The sequence below is a fragment of the Podarcis bocagei genome (assembly GCF_964188305.1).
Source record: "Podarcis bocagei genome assembly, chromosome: 10".
In the NCBI taxonomy this organism is placed as follows: Eukaryota; Metazoa; Chordata; class Lepidosauria; order Squamata; family Lacertidae; genus Podarcis; species Podarcis bocagei.
Window position 1 is genome coordinate 21,046,656 of NC_138135.1, and position 22,036 is coordinate 21,068,691.

The window sequence follows — 22,036 nt, forward strand, 5'->3', positions numbered from 1 at the left end:
ACGTGCCAATCACCATTGACTCAGGCAGCAATGCGGACTTTATAGGGCAGGACTTTGTCGACAGGCACGCTGTGCAGTTGCTGCCGGCCACACTGCCCCTGCAGGTTGTCACTGTGGATGGCAGGGAGCTGCTCGGGGGGCAAGTGGTGAAGCAGACGCCACCAATGGTGATGCGACTTGGGAATCACAGGGAAATCATCAGCTTCAACGTCACTCAACTATCTGACACGCCCATTGTATTGGGCATGAGTTGGCTGGACAAGCACAGCCCAACGATGGCTTGGTACCAGAGGCAGCTGGTCTTCGGCTCTTCCTTTTGTGCTGAACACTGCATCGTGCCCAGGCAGGAAGGAGAGGAAGAGGAGTCACAGCTGCTGCTAGGCACGCTGCAAGCGATTCCCCACAAGTACGCAGCATTTTTGGAAGTTTTCTGCGAGAAGGAGGCGGACAGGCTACCCCCTCACAGACCATATGACTGCAAAATTGACCTGCTGCCGGGGGCGGCGCTGCCTAAAGGGAAGCTGTATTCCATGTCGGAGGACGAGCTGCAGGAACTCAAAGACTTCATCGATCATAATTTGGAGCGCGGTTTCATCCGAGAGTCCAAGGCAGCGGGGGGCAGTCCTGTATTCTTTGTTAAGAAGCGAGACACGCCCCAAAAAAGACTCGTGGTGGATTACAGGATTTTGAACAGTGTGACCAAGCCGTCGGACTTCCCCATGCCCCGAATCGACGACCTCCTGGCGAAGGTGCGGAAGGGAAAAGTGTTCACCAAGTTGGACCTGCGGGGGGCGTACAACCTCATTCGCATGCGGGAGGGTGATGAGTGGAAGACAGCCATGTTCACGCCACTGGGTACCTACGAATACAGAGTTATGCCTTTTGGACTGCAAAATGGCTCCCACGTTTTTCAAGCATTTATGCATCACGTGTTGGCGGGACTTCTCTACAAGACGTGCGTCTGTTTCTTAGATGACATCCTGATCTTTTCGGAGTCGCAGCAGGAGCATGACAAGCACGTCAAGGAAGTGCTGAGCAGGCTAAAGCAACATAGGCTCTACGCCAAGCTGGAGAAGTGCCAATTTGACGTGCCGGAGGTGGATTTTCTGGGCTACAAGCTGTCTGACAAGGGGCTCGCCATGGACAGCGCCAAGGTTCGAGCAGTGTTGGATTGGAAGAGCCCGCGCAACCGGAAGGAGGTCCAACGGTTTGTCGGCTTTGCGAACTTCTATCGCAAGTTTATCAAGGGCTTCGCGATGCAGACGGCGGCCATCACTGACACGCTTAGCTCCAAGAAAAAGAAGTTCATCTGGACAGAGCAGGCGGAGCAGTCCTTTCAGGCACTCAAGCGTCTCTTCGCGTCGGAAGAGCAGCTGCTTCATGTCAACCCCAGCAAGCCGATGAGGGTGGAGACAGACGTTTCGGACAGAGCCGTGGGGGCGGTCCTGCTGCAGAAAGACCCGCAGGGGGTGTGGCGACCGGGAGCGTTTTACTCCAGGAAGCTCAGCAAGTCCGAGCAGAACTACACCATCTGGGACAGGGAGTTGCTGGCCATTCATGCAGCTTTCAAGGCGTGGAGGCACTTTCTGGTCGGCGCCAAGCACACGGTGCAGGTTTGCACGGACCACAAGAATCTAGAGCACTGGCGCACGGCACAGTTCCTGAACCAGAGGCAGATACGTTGGGCTGAGTTCTTTGCGAACTTCGACTTCCGAATAGAGTATGTCCCGGGGGACACCAACATCATGGCAGACGCTCTCTCCCGTAAGCCACAGTATCTGGAGGACGCAACACCAGCGGCCGCCATGCACATCTTCGCACCGACAGTGTGGGCGTGCGCCGCGGCGACCGTGGACCTAGAGGCGGTGCGGCGAGCGTTGCAGGGGGACTCCTTCGCACAAACAAAGATGGCAGAGGTGCAAAGGGGCAAAGCAGCGGCCGACGGTTTCCAGCTAAGAGATGGATTGCTCATCCGTAAAGGGGCCATCTACGTGCCGGGAGACGAACTTCGAGCCAAGGTGCTGCAGCAGCTGCACGACGCGCCCACGGCCGGGCACTTTGGCAAGGAGAAGACGGTGGAATTAGTAGCCAGGGATTTCTGGTGGCCTGGAATGAGAGGGGAGGTCGCAGACTACGTGGCGAGGTGTGACACCTGCCAGAGGGCCAAGCCAGTGCACAAACCGCCGGCCGGACTGTTGGAGCCGCTGCAAACTCCGGTCGAACCTTGGGAAAGGGTGGCTCTGGACTTTGTCACGGATCTGCCCAGCTCAAGGGGCAAGACGGCAGTGCTGGTGGTGGTGGACCTGTTCTCCAAAATGGCGCATTTCATTCCGTGTGCTAAGGTGGCCACGGCGGAGCAAACCGCCAAACTGTTCATAGACCACGTGTTCAAGGTTCACGGTCTGCCACGGTCTATTCTGTCCGACCGCGGGCGGCAGTTCATCTCGAACTTCTGGCAGAAGCTGATGGGCTTCCTGAACGTCAAGATCAACCTGGCGTCGGCGAGACACCCGCAGACCAACGGGCAAGCGGAGCGGGTCAATGCCATCATGCAGCAGTACCTGAGATGTTATGCAAATCAACAGCCTGCGACGTGGGTGGATTACCTGCCGCTTGCAGAGTTCGCCTACAACAACACGAAGCACGTATCCACGGGGGTCACGCCGTTCTTCGCCAACAACGGGAGGCACCCCAGAACCTTCCCGGGACTGGAAAGAATGGGGGAAGGGGAGCCGCAGACAGCAGATGCATTCGCGTCGGAGCTGCAGGAAGTCCACGATCAGCTGAGGCGCCACCTGGAGCTGGCCAAGCACTCATACAAGGTACAAGCAGACAAGCACAGAAGGGTTGGAGAAGAGCTCCACGTAGGAGACTGGGTTTGGTTAGCAGCCCACGCAGTGCCGGCCAGGTCGTTGGCCAAGAAGAAACTAGGGCATAAACAACTGGGGCCCTACCAAGTCGAAGAGCAGGTCAACCCGGTAGCTTTCAGACTGGCACTTCCGGAGGGTTCCAGAATGCATCCGGTATTCCACAGATCGGTGCTCACTCCCTACAAGGCACCGCACAGGTTCCAGGAACCCGGAACGGCGCCGAGTCCGGCCAAAGACAGAACAGGGCACGCGGGAGCGGCACAGAAGGAGCGCATCAACGAAGTCACGGAGATTTTGGACTCCAGATGGGGGGAAGAGGGGGTAGAATACTTTCTCGCCAGGGAGGGCACCCCGGCCAGTGCGAACAGCTGGGTGCCGGGCTACGCTTTAGACGAACCTCTGCTCAAAGACGAGTTTCATGCCCTCTTCCCACATAGACCTATGCCAGCAGACTTTTTCGACGACTGGCTTTTCACGCCCACGCTTTCGGCCAGCACGTTCCGGGGGTTCGACTCGGACGAGGAACCAACACGAGACGTCCGTTCCCCGGAGGGGTCACCCTCGGGATCTGTCTCAGAACCCTCGTATTGGTGGGACGATAGGCCAGAGGAGCAGTTCCGCAGAAAGTGGCTGGACTGCTCAGGACGAGCAACGCCGCCAGGAGGAAGTGAGGGAGAGACGGACATGGACATTTTCGGGGACGACCCTGGTTTCGAGCACGGCGGCACAGAGATGGAAGCGGAGGTGACCGTCGTCAACGAGAGCAGGGAGGAAGACCCGGAAGAGTTCCGATGGAGGCCTGCCACGGGAAGCGACCGATATCCGACGTTCGTCCCTTTGCAACAGCAGCCCCCAGCTCCAGCACCGGAAGGAGGGGAGGGGGGACTGGGGGGCTTCGAGGGGGGGATGGATGTCAGGGGTTTAGGAGCAGAGACACGGGCAAGGGAGGAAACAGAGAGCGAAGGGGAGGAGGCAGAGGAAAGGATGAGTGATGACGACTACCCGAGATCTCCCAGTCTTTCCAGTGAATCAGAGGATTCACAGAAAGGAGCACCAGTGGCCAGGGCAAGGGGGGAGTCTAGGGGGGCACCCCAGGAAGATAGAGCCAGAGGAGACTCAGGGGGGAGCAGCTGGAAATCGGGACCAGCGTCACCGCCAGGAAGCAGGGAAGAGGAAGGGAGCCAGGGGGGAAGCGCTGGCAGCTCACCACAGGAGGGAGGGCATGAGTCAGGAGTGGCCACACCTCCATCGGGGAGCGAAGAAACGGTTAAGAGGAAAGTGGAAGGTTGGGCGCGCGCGCCAAGTTCAAATGCAGAGGAAGGCGGCGCAGTAAGCAGCCCCGAAAGGGAACCAGGTCCTAAAGCCCGGCGCAAGGAGGCAGGAGGGTCCGGGTCAGCGTCAGAAGAATCCCGGAAGGAAGAAGCCCCGGGGGGTAGAGGGACCCAGAGGAGGACAGTCAGGCGGAAAAGGTGGAGCAAGGCTAGGATATTAAGTTGGTGCGCACGGGGCGGAGACTCAGACGGAGCTTCGCCGATCTAGCTACTAGACGTAGAGTTGCGGACAGCAGCGTGAGAATGGAAACTGTAATTCAATAAAGACTTTTACTTAATGACTGCTGGCTAGCGTGATCCTCTGTGAGCTAGGATCTTCAAGCAGCTCTGACACATGTGTTCATTCAGAGGTTAGAATCTGGTTTCTGGATGCTGGACACAAGCGAGCCTTCTTGGACCACAAGAAAGTGTTTGGGAGATCTGCAAAACTGCAAACATCTTGTTCAGGAGCAGGGACCCTTCAACACTGAGGACTTTGAGCCTAAATGATGTACCTTGAGCTCCAGGTCATAGTTTGAACGACAAAGTTTTGAAAGGGGAAACTGTTGGGAAAATATGAGGTGCTGAGCACAAGAAGTTCCTTACGAGACAGTTAAGGAGCCCTTGATATGGGGCTACAATCCTTGCAGCAATCCTATGCACATTTTCTTTTGTGCCTGCCTCAATGGAGTCAGCAAGACTTATAGATGAATAAATATGTAAATAGTCAGGTTACAGTTCTGTCAATAGTAAGTGACATTATTTAGCTGTTCTTTCCCTGCAGGTGATGACTTAACCTTGCCTTGCTTCACCTTATAACAATCCTGGCAAATCTTGATGGCACCTATACAAGGGTTCCAGTCTAAATAAAGGCCTTGGTTCTACACTTAGAACAATCTCTTGGAGGTCATCAGGTCACCCAGAACTCCTGTCCCAGCCTTGAGCCTGCCACCTGTCACAAAGAAGCCTCCATTCATCCTCTCATAACCTTAAAGCAGGCTTCCTCAACCTCACCCCTCCAGATGTTTTTGGATTACAACTCCCATGATCCCTAGCTAGCAGGACCAGTGGTCAGGGATGATAGGAACTGTAGTCTCAAAACACCTGGAGGGCCGAGGTTGAGGAAGCCTGCTTTAAAGAGACCTATCAATAAATTAGTTAATGTTCAGAAGTAGAACAAGCTGCCTTCAGATGTTGTGGACTACAACTTCCATCACACCCAGCCAGCATGGCCAATGGCCAAGGTATATGGGAGTTGTAGACCCTGGAGGGCACCACATTGACTACCCCTGTCTTAGAATGCCCTCTCTTGTGTAGAAGAAAGTCTTGTGTCCAATGGTGCTTACTTCCAAAGTAGCCTTACAGCCTGAACCTTTGGATCTTCACGTACTTCATTAACTGGAGTTTGCCTCGGGAAAAGCACGCATTGGATTGAATCTCTCCAAAGACTCCAGTATAACTAACTTCTTTGGAATGAACTAGATGTCATGTTAGTCACATTTTGTTTAATTTTGTGACTCAGAGTATTCTTTTAACTTGCAATACTCACAGAGGACCCCAATCAGGATTGGGTTCATGGCATGAGGGGATGGTTTTAATTCCTCCCTTTGCCATTTTCACCACTGACAATCACATGTACATATGCAAATGTACACACACCAAAGTTGCTATTTGCCTTGAGGCTGCTGTTTGAATTTTTGAATCATGCTACAAGTGTTTCTTCACTAGTTCCCTTTGTCCAAAGTCTGATTGTATTCACTCTATCTTCTTTGCCCAAGGGAGACAGATGATGTGCCCTGCCCATCTTTGACAACAGTGAAGAATTCAGGGACTGAAACCAATGACAACATGGAGGGAGCAGTAAACCATAGGACAATGGTACAACAGAGTGCAAACAGGAATTCCTCTCATGGTGCACCAATTCTCTTGTGGTTATTTCTGGCTGAGAACCTAAGACTGAAGTACAGTACAGTGGTACCTTGGGTTACAGATGCTTCAGGTTACAGATGCTTCAGGTTACAGACTCAGCTAACCCAGAAATAGTACCTCAGGTTAAGAACTTTGCTTCAGGATGAGAACAGAAATCCTGTGCCAGCGGCAGCGGGAGGCCCCATTAGCTAAAGTGGTACCTCAGTTTAAGAACAGTTTCAGGTTAAGAACGGACTTCCAGAATGAATTAAGTTCTTAACCTGAGGTACCACTGTATTTGATTAAGCCTCTTAACGTGGTATTTATGTGACTGAACCTTTGAGAGTTAATAAAAAAGAGAGCTCAGAGCAGACCATAGAAATCGAAGAGTGCAGATGTCTCAGTCCAGTCTGAAATATTTTAATGATTTGTCTTTAAACATCACCACCACTGGACTCACTTAAACCTCTGTTTTTTCAGAGGAGGAACTGGAGGCTAAAGTGAGCGACACCACCACCAATCACTGCCAACATACAGGGCTCCCAAACTTTCTTTCATCTGGGAAGATGTAAAAAAGGCTATGGGTTGGATCCAGACTTAGGCTGTGTTCACTCTGTTTGTAGCACAAGAATGTGGTATTTTTCAGTCTAAAATTGTTCACACTCATCCTCAACATGTTGGTTTCAATCTAGAATGATTCTAGATCCTGCAGTCCACAAGGGTGGGTGTGGTTACTTGATACAGGTTTGAAAACCCTCCCCCTGATTAGGTTTCCCATGCCATTTTTTCTCAGCCCCCATCCTAGTTAAGAAGGAAGTGGTGATTGCAATCTTGGTACAGGTCTAGCCTGGAAAGATGTGGATACCATCTGCCCCCCCCCCCCATTGCTGAGACCACCTGCATCTGTTTTTATCAGTTTTCAAGTGGACATATTCCAGGTAATGTAGAATCAATCTGCAATGAGATTTTATTTTCCACATAAAACACGTTTTTCAAGGAGGACTCTTCAGAGGCAAAAAAATGCACTACTGTAGATCTAGATTGTGTGTGGACTAAAGGGAAAAAACCCCTAGTACTCAGTCTTCATTGTTTTGAGAATAAAATGTCTTGTGTACACAGCCCTCGTAACAACAACAACAACATTTTATTTATACCCCGCCCTCCCCAGCCAAGACCGGGCTCAGGGCAGCTAACAAACAATAATAAAAACAAGTTGATTAAAATACAATTTTAAAAACAAGATTAAAATACAACATTAAAACATTACGATGCAGCCTCTTCACAGGAGGAGAAAGGAAAAAGAAAGAGGGGGAGGGAATCAAACTGATTCTAAGCCAAAGGCTAGGCAGAACAACTCTGTCTTACAGGCCCTATGGAAAGAAATCAGATCCCGCAGGGCCCCTTGTCATGCACCCAGTGAAATCAATGCCACTTTAGTCATCTCATTTATTTCAGTGGGTCTACTCTAAACATAACCCTAAATCACAACACTCATGCACATATGCAAATACAAACACAAACCCAAGCAGCTATTTGCCCTGAAGCTACTATTTTATTCTATTCTATTTTCACAAGCCTTTCATTACAAGTTCCTTTTATCCAAAGTCTGATTGTGTTCCCTCTTATCTTCTCCCTCCAAAGGAGACAGATTATGTGCCCTGCCCTTCTGTGACATCAGTGAAGAATTCAGCACTGATACCAAGGATAACATGGATGGAGCAATAAACTGAAAAGCGCTTTCATGACAGGTTGCAAACAAGAGTTCCTCGCATGCTGCACCTAGCAGGGAAACCTCTCCTCTTAATCTTTTCTTCCATGAGTGGAAGGTTTCTGGGTCTACACCAGGGGTAGGCAACCTAAGGTCCGTGGGCTGGATGTGGCCCAATCGCCTTCTAAATCCGGCCCACAGATGGTCTGGGAATCAGCATGTTTTTACATGAGTAGAATGTGTGCTTTTAAAATGCATCTCCTAGTTATTTGTGGGGCCTGCCTGGTGTTTTTACATGAGCAGAATGTGTGCTTTTTTAAAAAATGCATCTCTGGGTTATTTGAGGGGCATAGGAATTTGTTCATTCCCCCCTCAAAAAAAATAGTCCAGCCCACCACATGGTCTGAGGGACAGTGGACCAGCCCACAGCTGAAAAAGGTTGCTGACCCCTGGTCTACACATTGGCTCATTCTGGGGACTTCTCTTTGTTTCCTGCTGCACTCAAATAGCCACAATATGAAAGTGGTTTTTGTCTGAGCTGGAGAGTGGCCAGAAGAAATGTAAAGGGTTTCTTAAAAGCTGGGGTTGCTATCTGGAGCAATGGAGCAACATTTCAGGTCTGGGTTGGAAACAGGCTATTGTCTGGTTCATCTGACTCTTGAGAGTTAATTCTCCAGCTGAAGGAAATGTGTCTTACATGAGGTGTGGGGAACCCTTTTTAGCTCAAGGCAGGGCCACATGTAGACAAGGGTGGCACTGTGGTCTAAACCACAGAGCCTAGGGCTTGCCGATCAGAAGGTTGGCAGTTCAAATCCCCATGACGGGGTGAGCTCCCGTTGCTCGGTCCCTGCTCCTGCCAACCTAGCAGTTCGAAAGCACGTCAAAGTGCAAGTAGATAAATAGGGACCGCTCCGGCAGGAAGGTAAATGGCGTTTCCGTGCGCTGCTCTGGTTTGCCAGAAGCTGCTTAGTCATGCTGGCCACATGAACCAGAAGCTGTCTGCGAACAAACGTCGGCTCCCTCGGCCAGTAAAACGAGATGAGCACCACAACCCCAGAGTCGTTCACGACTGGACTTAATGGTCAGGAGTCCTTTTACCTTTACCTTTAGGGCCACATTTGCTCATGAGAAACCTGGGGAATGCATGGCAGTGGTGGGTGGGATCAGAAGCAAAAGTGTTCAGAGCAATGGATGTGATTCTCTTATCTTTGTAGTGTGTGCCATGTTCCAACCACAAAAAGCTAGAGGATTCCATAAAAGGTAAAGGGACCCCTGACCATTAGGTCCAGTCGTGACCGACTCTGGGGTTGTGGTGCTCATCTTGTTTTATTGGCCGAGGGAGCCGGCATACAGCTTCCGGGTCATGTGGCCAGCAGCACTAAGCTGCTTCTGGTGCACCAGAGCAGCGCACGGAAATGAAGTTTACCTTCCCGCCGGAGCGGTACCTATTTATCTATTTGCACTTTGACGTGCTTTCGAACTGCTAGGTTGGCAGGAGCAGGGATCGAGCAATGGGAGCTCACCCCGTCACGGGGATTCGAACTGCTGACCTTCTGATCAGCAAGCCCTAGGCTCTGTGGTTTAACCCACAGCGCCACCCGTGTCCCTTAGAGGATTCCATACTCGTCTCTATTTTCCATCCAGGCAAGCAAGAGCCATTATCACAGTTCAAGAACACATTCCAACCAAGAAAAATCACTCAGGAGGCACAAAGTAGGGCCAGTGAGAAGTATATGGTCTGGACTCTGGAGAGTCTAAAGGACCAGATAAGGAGGCATGGAAGACTGCATTTGCCCCACCCACTGCCCCTGGGCATGAGATTCCTACCCTGTTTCACAGCCATGTAAAGAAAAGCCATACACCAGTTTCCTGAGATAAAGATGAATACTTTTTTTGCCTTGGATGAGTGGCTTAATGTAAATGCTTTATATGTTTTCATTATATTGCAAATCACTTCCAGATGCCTCATAGGCAGCAATTCAAAAATTAAATAATATAATTCAAAAATTTAATACTAATAATAACACATCCAGCTTTTCAAAATATGTTAACACAGAACAACAGTACCTCCTGGCAGTGTGGTACTGTAACTTTTAACAAATTAAAAAGACTGAAGTCTTGGACAGAAAATGTTGGTGCAAAGTTTCTTATTCAATATTGAATGTTTTATTATCATTTAATATGGAAAAAGCTACTGATGTTTAAACGAAGGCAAAGAGAGGTATTGCTGCTCTAATCCTAGATGATGAAGGATGTTTACCATTTTAGTGCCACTGATATACACAACAGTTGAGTGGTTTTCACATGGTAGCACAAAGAGAAAAAGGTCTCAGCCCACTAGAAGCTTACAATTTAACATTTGACAGTAGGGAGAGACAGCAGGAAGAGGTGAGGGCAGAAATGGAAACAGAATTAACAGCAAATGCTCTTGCAAGTACTTGGTCTCCACAGAAGTTGGGCTGAAGGATATGAGATTAAACAAGGGGTTCACGGATCAGCAATAATAATAATAATAGCCTTGTGTTTCACTAGAAACATCTGATTGCCTAATAACTTTTTTTCAAAATCACTTTTTTGGCACTGGATATTACAAGACAAATGCAGGAAGACATGCCAGCGCAAGTGTTTAGGATTGGCTGCCAGAAGCTTAGGAACATAGGAATGACCATAGCGAGTCAGAGCAGTTGTGCCCCTATTCCATTCCAAACTCATTTCTTTTGGAAGCCAGCAGCAAAGGACTCGGAGAATACAAGAGATTCATCAGTATGATCCCAGCACCAGGGTTTTGTTTGTTACAGACAGCTGTAACCCAATTAAAATCTGAAAGCGATCCTTCTCCAAGATAAGTTCTTTTACTGATTGCATTTATGACCTTAGATAAAGGATTTGCTGCAGGTAAGGTTTTATTAGGCAACTAAAGAAATGAATAGAACCATAAAGGGGAGGGGGACACCCCAAAAGATGTAATCTAGAGAACACTTGAGTGGTGGTATTCCAACAGCTGCCATTTTTCCTCCTTATTGTCATCTGTTTTTAAACTTGTCTCCCACAATGTGCGTGATTGTAATTTTAATTCAAGTAAAAGGACAAATCATGAAACCATTAAATTGAGAATGCTTTAAAGCTTGTACCAAGAATCATGCTCCATGTAGTGGCTTCTCTAGCCATGTTTGGATTGAAGATTAGCACAGTCCATATTCCACCTAGACTATAGAATTATTAACTTTCAAAAATCAAGTAAGAATATGAGAAATATATTCTACTACCTCCATATCTGGGTATGATTTTAATAACCCATTTACTACTCTAGGGAGCTATGGTGAAGTACTATAATTTTCCTGCCAGCTTCTCTTGCTTTGCTCTTTCCTACATGAACAGTCTACTATCTTTGGGAAATGGTAGCTGTTATTTCCTCCCCTGTGGAACAAAAGAGTAGTTTCCTCTACCAAGGAAGATTTAAAATATCAGAAACAGCATTGGTGGCAGGGGAGAGGCTACCCCACCACCCGTTCTGTGGCCCAAATTTGATCATATTTGTAAACTGCTTTGAGGTTTTCTTACAATCGAACAATATATCAATTTTGCGAAATCAATCAATAAAATTATTTGGTATGGGTGCATTTCCTATTAATGTGTTTTAAACCATGCGGAGAACCGGGTCCCAGTTGCTCCCTAATATTATGCATGTTTCCAAAGTTCAGTAGAGCTTACTTAGGCTATATGCACACCATACATTAAATGGATATGGATTCCCCGCAAAGAATCCTGGGAACTGTAGCTTGCCTCTCAGAGCTATAATTCCCAGCACTCTTCACAATCTAGTTACAGTGGTACCTCTGGATGCGAGCGGGATCCGTTCCGGAGCCCCATTCGCATCCTGAAGCGAGCGCAACCCATGTCGGCGGGTTGCGATACGCTGCTTCCGCGCATGCGCGTGACGACATTTTGACTGTCTGCTCATGCGCAAGTGGTGAAACCCGGAAGTAACGTGCTCCGTTACTTCTAGGTCGCCGCGGAGCGCAACCTGAAAATACACATCCTGAAGCTACTTCAACCCGAGGTATGACTGTACCAGGATTCTTTGAGACAAGTCATGTACACTTGTTCTGCAGTGTCCTCCTCCCTTGTGAACAGGGATTGCAACCGGAAGCATGCAGCAGCTGCTCTCCTGAAAGACTCTGAGGCCCAGAGGTGTTTGAGGGGGGGCAGGGGGCAGTCCGCCCAGGGTGCCACCCGGGGGTGGGTGACAAGATGGCCTGCTGCCTCCCTCCCCCAGCTGTAGAGCAGCCGAGGGCACACATGTGGTGTCCATACGGGCTGCTGCTCAAGCACCGTCCGTATGGGTGCCGCGCATGTGCAGTCCATGCGGGCACCGTGTGGGCGCTGCAGGGCAGTTCACCCCGCCCCTCAGTGCCAGAGAGGCTTCCTCCGCCACTGCTGAGGCCCCAACCTTTCCACCAGGCAGTACCACTTTCATACTGCCTTTCCCAGTGATCTAAGCACTGCCTTGTTCTATTGCTTTCTCGGGCTTTCTGTAGCCTAGCACTGTTGCAGGGATTGCTGTCACTAAGGTCAGAGGCTGTGCAGCAGGAAATGCCAAGATATACCTGATGGTCTTCAGCAGCTTTCTGACAGCTGTCTCTGGGGTGCACAGCCAGAAAAGCAGAAAGCAAAGGCAACAGAGTGAAAAGCAGAATGGCTAAGATCAGTTGAAGAGGAGAAGGAGGAGAAAAAGAAAGCAAAAACAACTAAAAAAACGCTGGCAATGCTACCTGGCTCAGACATGTCGGGGCCAGAGAAGATGGACTGTAATAAACCCGTCATAAAAATACTTAACACTTATATAATGCCTTCCATACGCTGACTTAAAAGTGTTTTATGAACAGTGGGCAAATATTATCTGTGTTTTCTTTTACTCACAAGGCATGTAAAAGACAGGGAAGCTAAGTGAGGTGGACAAGGTCAAAAGGCCTGAAAGTGACAAAACTCAGCATGAGCCATTTAAAAACATTTGAGAGGCTGACATGTACAATGGGAGAGAGAACAACTTTGTACTAAAAAAGGAAGGGCCCTGGGCCCTGGGTTGAAGCTACTATGATAAGTATCCAAAGTATAGGGAAAGATAGGTGATGGTGAAATTAAACCAGGGGAAATGTGGAACCTCTGTTCATATGTAGATTTTCCTTTGCAAGCCAAATAGCAGTTGAAATCACAGGACAAACTGAAGTGTGGATGGGCCCATAGTGAGCTCAAGAACACAAAAGCTCATGCCACGATAAACCAGTTAAAACTTCAAAAAGCCACAAGACACCTAAGCTGGCATTGTTGCAAAGGACTAGCATGGCTACTCTTTCAGGATTAGCTTCATAGAGATTCTATGCCTTCAACAGCTGTATGACAGGTAGAAGTTTAACAGCTGCATATTTCTTATATTTGACTGGCATCCTTCTGTCTTAGAATCATAGAATCATAGAGTTGGAAGAGACCACAAGGGCCATCGAGTCCAACCCCCTGCCAAGCAGGAAACACCATCAGAGCACTCCTGACATATCGTTGTCAAGCCTCCGCTTAAAGACCTCCAAAGTAGGAGACTCCACCACACTCCTTGGCAGCAAATTCCACTGTCAAACAGCTCTTACTGTCAGGAAGTTCTTCCTGTCAGGAAGTTCTTCTTTCTTGTAGTTTGGATCCATTGCTCCGTGTCCGCTTCTCTGGAGCAGCAGAAAACAACCTTTCTCCCTCCTCTATGTGACATCCTTTTATATATTTGAACATGGCTATCATATCACCCCTTAACCTCCTCTTCTCCAGGCTAAACATGCCCAGCTCCCTTAGCCGTTCCTCATAAGGCATCGTTTCCAGGCCTTTGACCATTTTGGTTGCCCTCCTCTGGACACATTCCAGTTTGTCAGTGTCCTTCTTGAATTCTGGTGCCCAGAACTGGACACAGTACTCTAGGTGAGGTCTGACCAGAGCAGAATACAGTGGCACTATTACTTCCCTTGATCTAGATGCTATACTCCTATTGATGCAGCCCAGAATTGCATTGGCTTTTTTAGCTGCCGCATCACACTGTTGGCTCATGTCAAGTTTATGGTCAACCAAGACTCCTAGATCCTTTTCACATGTACTGCTCTCAAGCCAGGTGTCCCCCATCTTGTATTTGTGCCTCTCATTTTTTTTGCCCAAGTGCAATACTTTACATTTCTCCCTGTTAAAATTCATCTTGTTTGTTTTTGCCCAGTTCTCTAATCTGTCAAGGTCGTTTTGAAGTGTGATCCTGTCCTCTGGGGTGTTAGCCACCCCTCCCAGTTTGGTGTCATCTGCAAATTTGATCAGGATGCCCTTGAGTCCATCATCCAAGTCATTGATAAAGATGTTGAAAGACAACGGAATGGTGCGCCTTTGGGGGTGATGTCAAACTGTTGGAAGGTTACAACGCCTGCTGTGGCCGTAGAGACCAATAAGGGAGAGACATGTTTTGTTACAGCTGGGGCTGCTTGGGGGGTTGGCAGGCATGGTACATGATGCTGCAGTGGCAGAAGAAGAAAGAATTATATCAACGAGGGGGGGTGTTGAGGGGTGCTGGGGGTGGGCCCCCACTGATGACACAGTGCTAAGGGCCCCAAGATGTCTGCTGACAGTCCCGTTGACTAGGGAGCAGGAGAAGAACATACAACGACAACATGTCTTGCTGGAAATGCATCCGGTGCATCATATTGTTTCCAAGTAAGACTTTTGGAGGAGGGGCAAAGGGGCGAACACTGCACCAAATCTATACTGAGACATCAGGAATGTTCCTGCCTGCAGAGTAAGGCTGAACGGGTTAGGTGCCCCCTCCGTTCCATAACAGTCAGTTATTCTACCCATGTCTACCACACTCCCTAAAATAAATGCTTACAGACAGCGATGGCATTTTTTTGGACACCATGCTGGCATCCATCTGCTAAACTCTTTCCACACCTAAAGGTCAAAGAGCCAGGTTTCCATGAAATATTTTCCCCTCCAAAATATTTTCATACACAGTAGAAACAGCAGAAAATATAGCTTGCGCGTTTTGTAAAGGTACAGTCGACCGTATCTCGAGAGTCTCTGGACTATTACTTAAAGGAGCTGCTCTCGGCCAAGAACTCTGGCTTGTTGACAATTCTATTTGGCATCTTTTCTCTCTGGAGTTTCTATTTGTTCTTCTCTCACCCTGGGCTCTAACCAGGACCCCAGTTTGCACAGCAAGCTTCCATAGCATCATCATCATCATCAAATGGTTCTCTCTCTCTCTCTCTCTCGCTTTCCTGAGAGATATGACTTTGGAGTGGATATTTATAGGGCAGGAGACAGGATTCTGTCAAATTTTAGTGCATTGCCAATTTTAGAACGTGATCTAATCGCTGAAAATATACTGGTGGCACAGTTCCAGAAAGGCAGAGTTAATAGTTAAAAAAGAACTGCATGTATTGCAGGAGCTTCTGATTTATTTATTTTATAGTATCACAAAAATCCTGCCTTAGAATCGCTTAGCCTGCTCTTTCCTTTGGGCGAGATCCCATTGTGACAGGGGAACAGGGACAGTGCATCTCTCTTTGCCACTATGTCTCTTTATAACCAAAGATACGATTGAGACAAGTCTGGATGGAAAGTTGCACTTCCCTAGGATGAAGATACAGTAGTTTAATCCATTTGTCACCTCCACCTTTCTTGCTGTGGTAGAGATGCCATTCACCCTCCTGCTAAGTCACTGTACTGTATAGAACTCAGTATTGTAGACAGACCCACCAAGTACAAGCTAGGCTCTTAGGCAAAGCCAGAATCCTATCTGCCTGATCAATAACAATCTATTCTGAGATTTTATTGTCATTTCCTGAGTTTTATGTGGTGCAATATTTGTGTGTGTCCACAGAGCACCTGAGCATATGTAAAATGTTTCATCCAAGGCATTTTACATGTGCTCAGGTGCACTTTGTCCTTTCTAATCCAGCAGACTTTTATTTTATGAGGCAGAATCCCTCCCCCAGTTTTTTCGATCACTAATCCTCTCTATCTATAATTGTTTTAGATTGTTTTTATGACATTCTTCTTGTATATGTTGTAGGTTGCGCTAACCAGTGTATTTTAACTAGAAGTGTGGGATATAACTCCTCCATCATTTATTTATTTTAATTTGTATGCCACCTTCCCACATAAATGAGCCAAAAGCAGCAACAGGAAGAATACATATTAATGCATCATTGTAACAGTTTAATGCTACTAACATAACGGCAGCAGCAGCAGCAACAACAACATTTTTCAAGGTGCCTGGTTTCAGAGGTGAAATCATTTTGCACATACTCAGGGTCACACACATTACCTTTTAAAAAAATAAAAAATTACAAGGGAATATGGGTCCTGAGTTCACAAGTTCTGTAAGCCAATTCTTTTTGTGCAATACATTCCACTCACAAAAACCTAGAATTTCTTGTGTAGTTTGCCGCTTTTATTTATTTTGTTTGTGGTACAGAATTCATGCTGCACAAAGCAATATCAAAACATTAAAATCCTGTTTAATGCATCCTATAAAAAGTTGTTGGAGGTGTAGAGTGTGTGTGTGTGTGTGTGTGTGTGTGTGTGTGACAGAGAGAGAGAGAGAGAGAGAGAGAGAGAGAGAGAGAGAGAGAGAGAGAGAACTTATTAGCCTAAGTAAACTCTTCTCAATTATAAGCCGACATTTTGGCAGATTAATTTATCCACTGTAGAGCAGAGACTCAGATGAATTGTCCCAAACAGAGATTCATCATCCTCATAAATATTGCAGCAGTAGTGGCAGGAGAGGTCACAGACAGAAGCACTGACCTTCTGAGAGGCATGGACAGCAGTTAGAGAGGCATGGCTGGTGTTTGATAGGTTATGAGTCTGTTAGGAGCAGAGATACAGCAGGGCTCACTACATATGTAGTCCTTCTCAATGGTTAGTTTGCAAAGGCTTGGATCCTAAGATAAACCAACTTAAAAATGTTGATAGAAGGACTGTAGAGCATCTGTTTTGCATGCAAATGGTCCCAAGCTCAATCAATGGCATATCCAAATTGGTCTGAGACTGTCCCTTGGCTGAAACCCTAGAGAGCCACTGCCAGCCAGCAGGGACAATATTGACTCAGTATAAGACTCTTCCAATGTGAAGGAACGCTTCCTTTCCCTCCCCATGCCAGCTGCAATGTGTCTCTGGGAAGCGCTCTTCTGACCAATGGCACACTTGGGAGCTGCTGGCAAAGCAAAAATCACCCCCAATATAAATTACCTTAAGCAAGTTCATGGGAGGAAAGTTTCTTGTCTCTTTCCACCAACATCCCCAGCAGTCTGCCTCCTTGGTAGCCCACCCAATAACCCCCACCAGGGCATTTTGTGGGAAGCAAGGGGTGGGAGATTTAGATTTTTTAGCTTGGGTATGGCTCCATGTTTGTGGAATCCCCTCCCAAGGGATGTGAATACAGTTCTAACAGAGCAGACTTCGAAACCCGCTTATTTCAGATTGCCTTTTCTTAAAAGAGTTATGGCAATGATGACTTGAAATTGTCTGAAACTGTTTTAGCTAATCAATAATGGTGTACTACTGGTCTGCATATTGTTTTAGATTGGTGTTTTAAATGGGTGTTTTAACTGAAATGTGGTATTTTATGGTGATTTTATGTAAGATGCCTGGGGACGAGGGTGCCTTAAAAGGTTGCCTAGAAGTGATTAAATAAATAAATGTTTTAGATTGGGGGGTGGAACAGGATGGTGGGAGGGGGAAAAACAATTAAAATGATTTTTTTTACTAAGGATCATCTGAAGCTGTTGTTAAGTTGGATTTAACAGGGGACATGGGGGGCGGAAGATTAGAAACTGTAAAGTTTACTTTTGTACAGTTCAGTAGACACGATATCATCATTTCCCTGGAAATCAAGCAGCTAATAGCCCTATTGGCAGACATTAACTGCAGCTAGGAATTTCAATTCCATTAAGTAGGATACCTTCCTTCTCCCAGATTTCTTTAGGAATAAAAATGGTTTGAGAGACAAACAGCAATAGGAAGAATTCAGCTTACTCACTACAGGTACAAAACAGCCAAAATTAAGTATTCCTGTGTCCCATTTCTTTCTATGTAGGCTACAATCCTATGCATATTTACTAGGGAGTAAGCTCCACTGAACTCAGTAAAACTTACTTCTGAGAAAACATGCATAGGATCACTGCATATCACATGCGTAACTCTCCCACATAGATTAATTGTTTACAAAAGTATTTCACTTCAGTTGGGTTGCACCACTAGTTAGGTTTTCAATTGATATGAAAACGACTATATGTGAAAAATGAACAAAACTGTGTAGGGATCGTGGTGCATGGCCACATGAAGCCATACACATCACTAGTAGCTGATAACTATTTAAACTACTTTGACAAATACAAGTCAACAATTTTAAGACAGGAAAGGAGTCCAACACAAGTGTCTCTGAATGTTGATTTTACATATTAATACATGAATGCTGGCTGTGGATATTTCCATGTCCTTTCTAAGGCCCAATGGGACAATGAAGTGAAGTGAAGTGATAAATAAAATAAAATACGGTTCTGAAAATACATTGTAAGGCACTTAACAGCGAGGCTAATGTGTGTCTACTCAAAGGTAAGCCTCTCATGATTTAATGGGACTTGTTTCCAGGTAAGTAGGGGCAGTATTACAACTCTAAGGGTGTCCATACGCTAAAACCACTTGCTTAGGACTAATTCCATTGATATTAATAATGTGTTTCTATCTTGGAACCTAAATGAAGTGACTATCTGATTACCTCATTATGGCCACACAAGTAGTATAACAGAGTATGTGTGAAGGCATTATACACTCAGCCTGAATTACTCAAATCTAAACTAAGTTGATTCCTTCAAATAGCTGCCAATAAATAATGTCCCATTCCCTTTGAACATCAATGTAATTTGGATAGGGGAAAGAACAAACAACTTTATCATCTGGAAACGACCCAGGGGGTTGGAATATCAGTGGTTATTCCAGGAAACTGGATTAACAGCTCCCAAGCAGGTGAAAAACATTACAATATTTGTGTGAAATGCAATTTACCACTTAGACCTTCAATTGTGTATAGCTATTACTACAAAAACATTTATGGTAAAGAGATTTGAGGGTAGAATATACGTATTCAAGACACAACTTATCAAAGAACTCCATGGCCTCTTGCCATGGAGGGGGCAGTGACAATGCAGAGTTCTGGATATACCGTATTTCATCGTCTATAAGACAACCCCTATTTTTTGCACCCAAAATTAAGAAATAAATATTTTAAATATTCTGTGTATAAGACAACCCCCAATTTTAAACTTAAAAAAACTGAGGGGAAACATAGTCTTATACACGGAAAAATACGGTAATTTTAGTGAATGTATTTCTAACAATGCATCTGTTCACTGTCCAGACGTAATTAAATCTTATAAGATTTACAGAAACCAGTTACAACCAATTTTAGAACAGAACCATCCTTTCCATGCACTCATCTGATTCCTCAGGTTACCTAGGAGGCAGGGGCCCACAAATACAAGTGTTGGTGATGAGAAATTTTAATTCTGGCAACCAGAAGGAAAAGCCTACTGCATATTCCCACCATGGGAATAACAAAATTATTTCAAAATCCCTACTAGGGCAATGTCTTTATTAGGTCAACCAAAATATCACAACATAGTGTGCAAGATTTTGAGTTCTCCAGAACTCTTCAATGGGCTAGATAGTGAACAAAGCAATTGGGGGGGGGGGTCATCAGCAATAGAGGAAAGGAGAGCATGTCTCTTTCAAAATGGTGCCTTGCTGTGACAGCATCAATGTCATGAGTTGGAGGGAAGGAGATCCTACCATAACATGCAACAAGAAAATAGAGCCTATGGACCTCCAGATGCTGGACTTCAACTCCCATCATGCCTGACCGTTATCCAGGCATTGAGCTGATGGGAGAGAAAGTCCAACCACCTCTGGAGGGCCACAGGTTCTCCATCCCATACAGGCTTGGCCCTGGCATAATCTGGTTTACAAACCCTAAACCATAGTTTATGTTCAGATGTAATGAGCAGCTATGGTTTGTCACAAACCAGGACAGGAGGGAACTGAAGAACTCATGGGGGGAAATGAGCATTTGCGTCTAAGACATATTCCAGGCTCATTCACACAGGGCCTAAAAGTCAGTAAGCGCCAGCGATTTGTCTGAACAAAGCCAAATACTTTGCCAGCTGCCTCTCTCCTATAAAACTCTTTCCCAGGACACCAGGTAAAAATTAAAGGCACACAAAGTGGGAGTGGGAAAGGTGAGCTCTGCTAGCTACAATTGGCTAAGCTCAACTAATGTTTGTAGACCCCTCTTAGGAGGCTTGAGACTCAAATTCTCAAAGACTGCAGAATATGCTTCTTACTGCAGATTTACAACCTAGGAAGCCAGATACAGTCATAAAGCCATAGTGACTATCTGATCCCCTCAAATCTAACAATTTTAGAACTAATATGATTTTTATTACATTGTTTAGTGTGTCTCTAATGGGATGAGGGCCAATACAACTAGTTTTCCTGGAGCCTAGAAAATGCTGCTCAGGTCATGATGAGCATGGCATTCAAAATGTTTGTCTCCATGATAAACTGCACTGATAATGTACATTTTGACTGCCCCATCTGTCTTCTGACTTTTTGGAAGCTCAGAAAAATTGCAAACAGCTGCTATTTGGATAAAACAAAATCCTATTACAGATCATTTTTCCTTATTCCTATTAAACATATGGTAAACACAAGACCAAGACATATATGAATCCATACACTGGGGTTAGTCTTCCAAGTTGCAAATGCATGTTACTTTCAACCAACCTTTCTTTAAAAAAAATAGCAGATTTGGGAGGCTCCAAATTTTATTCGAGAAGCAGTGTGAAGAGCGACTAGATTCTTAATCCTTTTCCCACCAGCCAGCTTTCCTATGAAAATTGCTTTCTTCTTCATGGAGAGAGCGTAGAATTAAAGGGCAAAGGCTGAAACCCAGAAACACAGAAATGAGAGTGCATTCTACTCCTTGCTTGAGATAAGCATTGATAAAGAGAGAGACAATTATTGTCTGATATCTTGTAAGCAGCTAGCATTGCGCCCCGTAAAAAATCGGCACCTGAACCTTAGTCGTCATCCCAAATTTTGTTCTGTATGTGTAGATCAGTGTTCTTCAACCTTAGGTTCCCAGACATAGTTGGACTACAACTGCCATCATCCCCAGCCAGTTTAATCAATGGTCAGGGATGATGTAAATGGTAGTCCAACAACATCTTTGTACCCAAGGTTGCAGAACACTGGCCAGGTCATTGTGACACCACAGAAATAGAATCCCAGTGCTCAAGTCAGGCTGGAATGCCATCCTAGTTCTTATCAGGTGGATGTAAAACCACCCTACTTCTTTTCAGTAGACATAATTGAGTCTGGCATAAAATTGAGTGAAACCATCGCCACCCTTGAAACATTACAGAATCCATTTATTCAAATTTCTGGTCCCCTGAATGATTTAAATACAATGCAGGCATTTGGTCAAATGGGGTCATACAGCACAGTATTATATTTGTTGTTCACCAGCAGCACTGAACAGAAAGACAAGTTGTTGAAGGGAAGGGATGAAGCCAGGGCTGGTTCCAGAAGGTGGTAACAGCCAAGGCTAAGAGACCTACAAAGAGCCCCAACTTATTGGTGCATTGCATGGAGAACCAGAGGAGTTGAGAGAGAGTATGAGATTGTTTTTAGTTGGCATGCCCTGCCTTGAGGACCAGTGTCAGCAATTTAATTTTTCCATAATGCCCTGAGCAACACTATGTTGGGACATTGTGGAAATTTAAAAAGTCCAGCAGCTCACAAAGTTGACCACTATACAAGAGCTGTTGCTTCTTGATGGAAGTTGTGGAAACTCACAATAAAAATAAGAGTAATAACAAAACATAAGAAATTCGGGTTAAGTTTTCTTCAGCATGCAGCAGGACTATTCAGTGTATATCAGGATAGGTTACTGTTAAGAGCTGCCTGTATCCACTCTCAGTTTTTGAAAATTACTCCTATTCAGGAGGCACCAATAGACCTCTTTGCTTGAGTTTTCACTGACCATTATTATTCATGCTGGTGGTAGCTCCAAAACAGACTGTACCTTTGGCAGCAAAGACCCACCACCCCCAGCAGAGTAAGGTGAGGACACACCTCTGCCAAATCCTAACACACAAAGC

At 46.1% G+C, this 22,036-nt stretch overlaps 1 protein-coding gene and 1 long non-coding RNA gene across 8 annotated transcripts in view; one reads left to right on the top strand and one right to left on the bottom strand.

Annotated features, from left to right (window-relative positions):
- Positions 1-22,036, bottom strand: part of WNT5B (Wnt family member 5B) — a 139,713-nt gene that overhangs the window by 27,222 nt on the left and 90,455 nt on the right. The gene's annotated exons all lie outside the window — the stretch shown is intronic.
- On the top strand, positions 6,755-7,830 carry LOC308595936. Its single transcript, XR_014012234.1, has 2 exons — positions 6,755-7,026; positions 7,730-7,830. It is a non-coding gene; the product is annotated as an uncharacterized lncRNA (long non-coding RNA).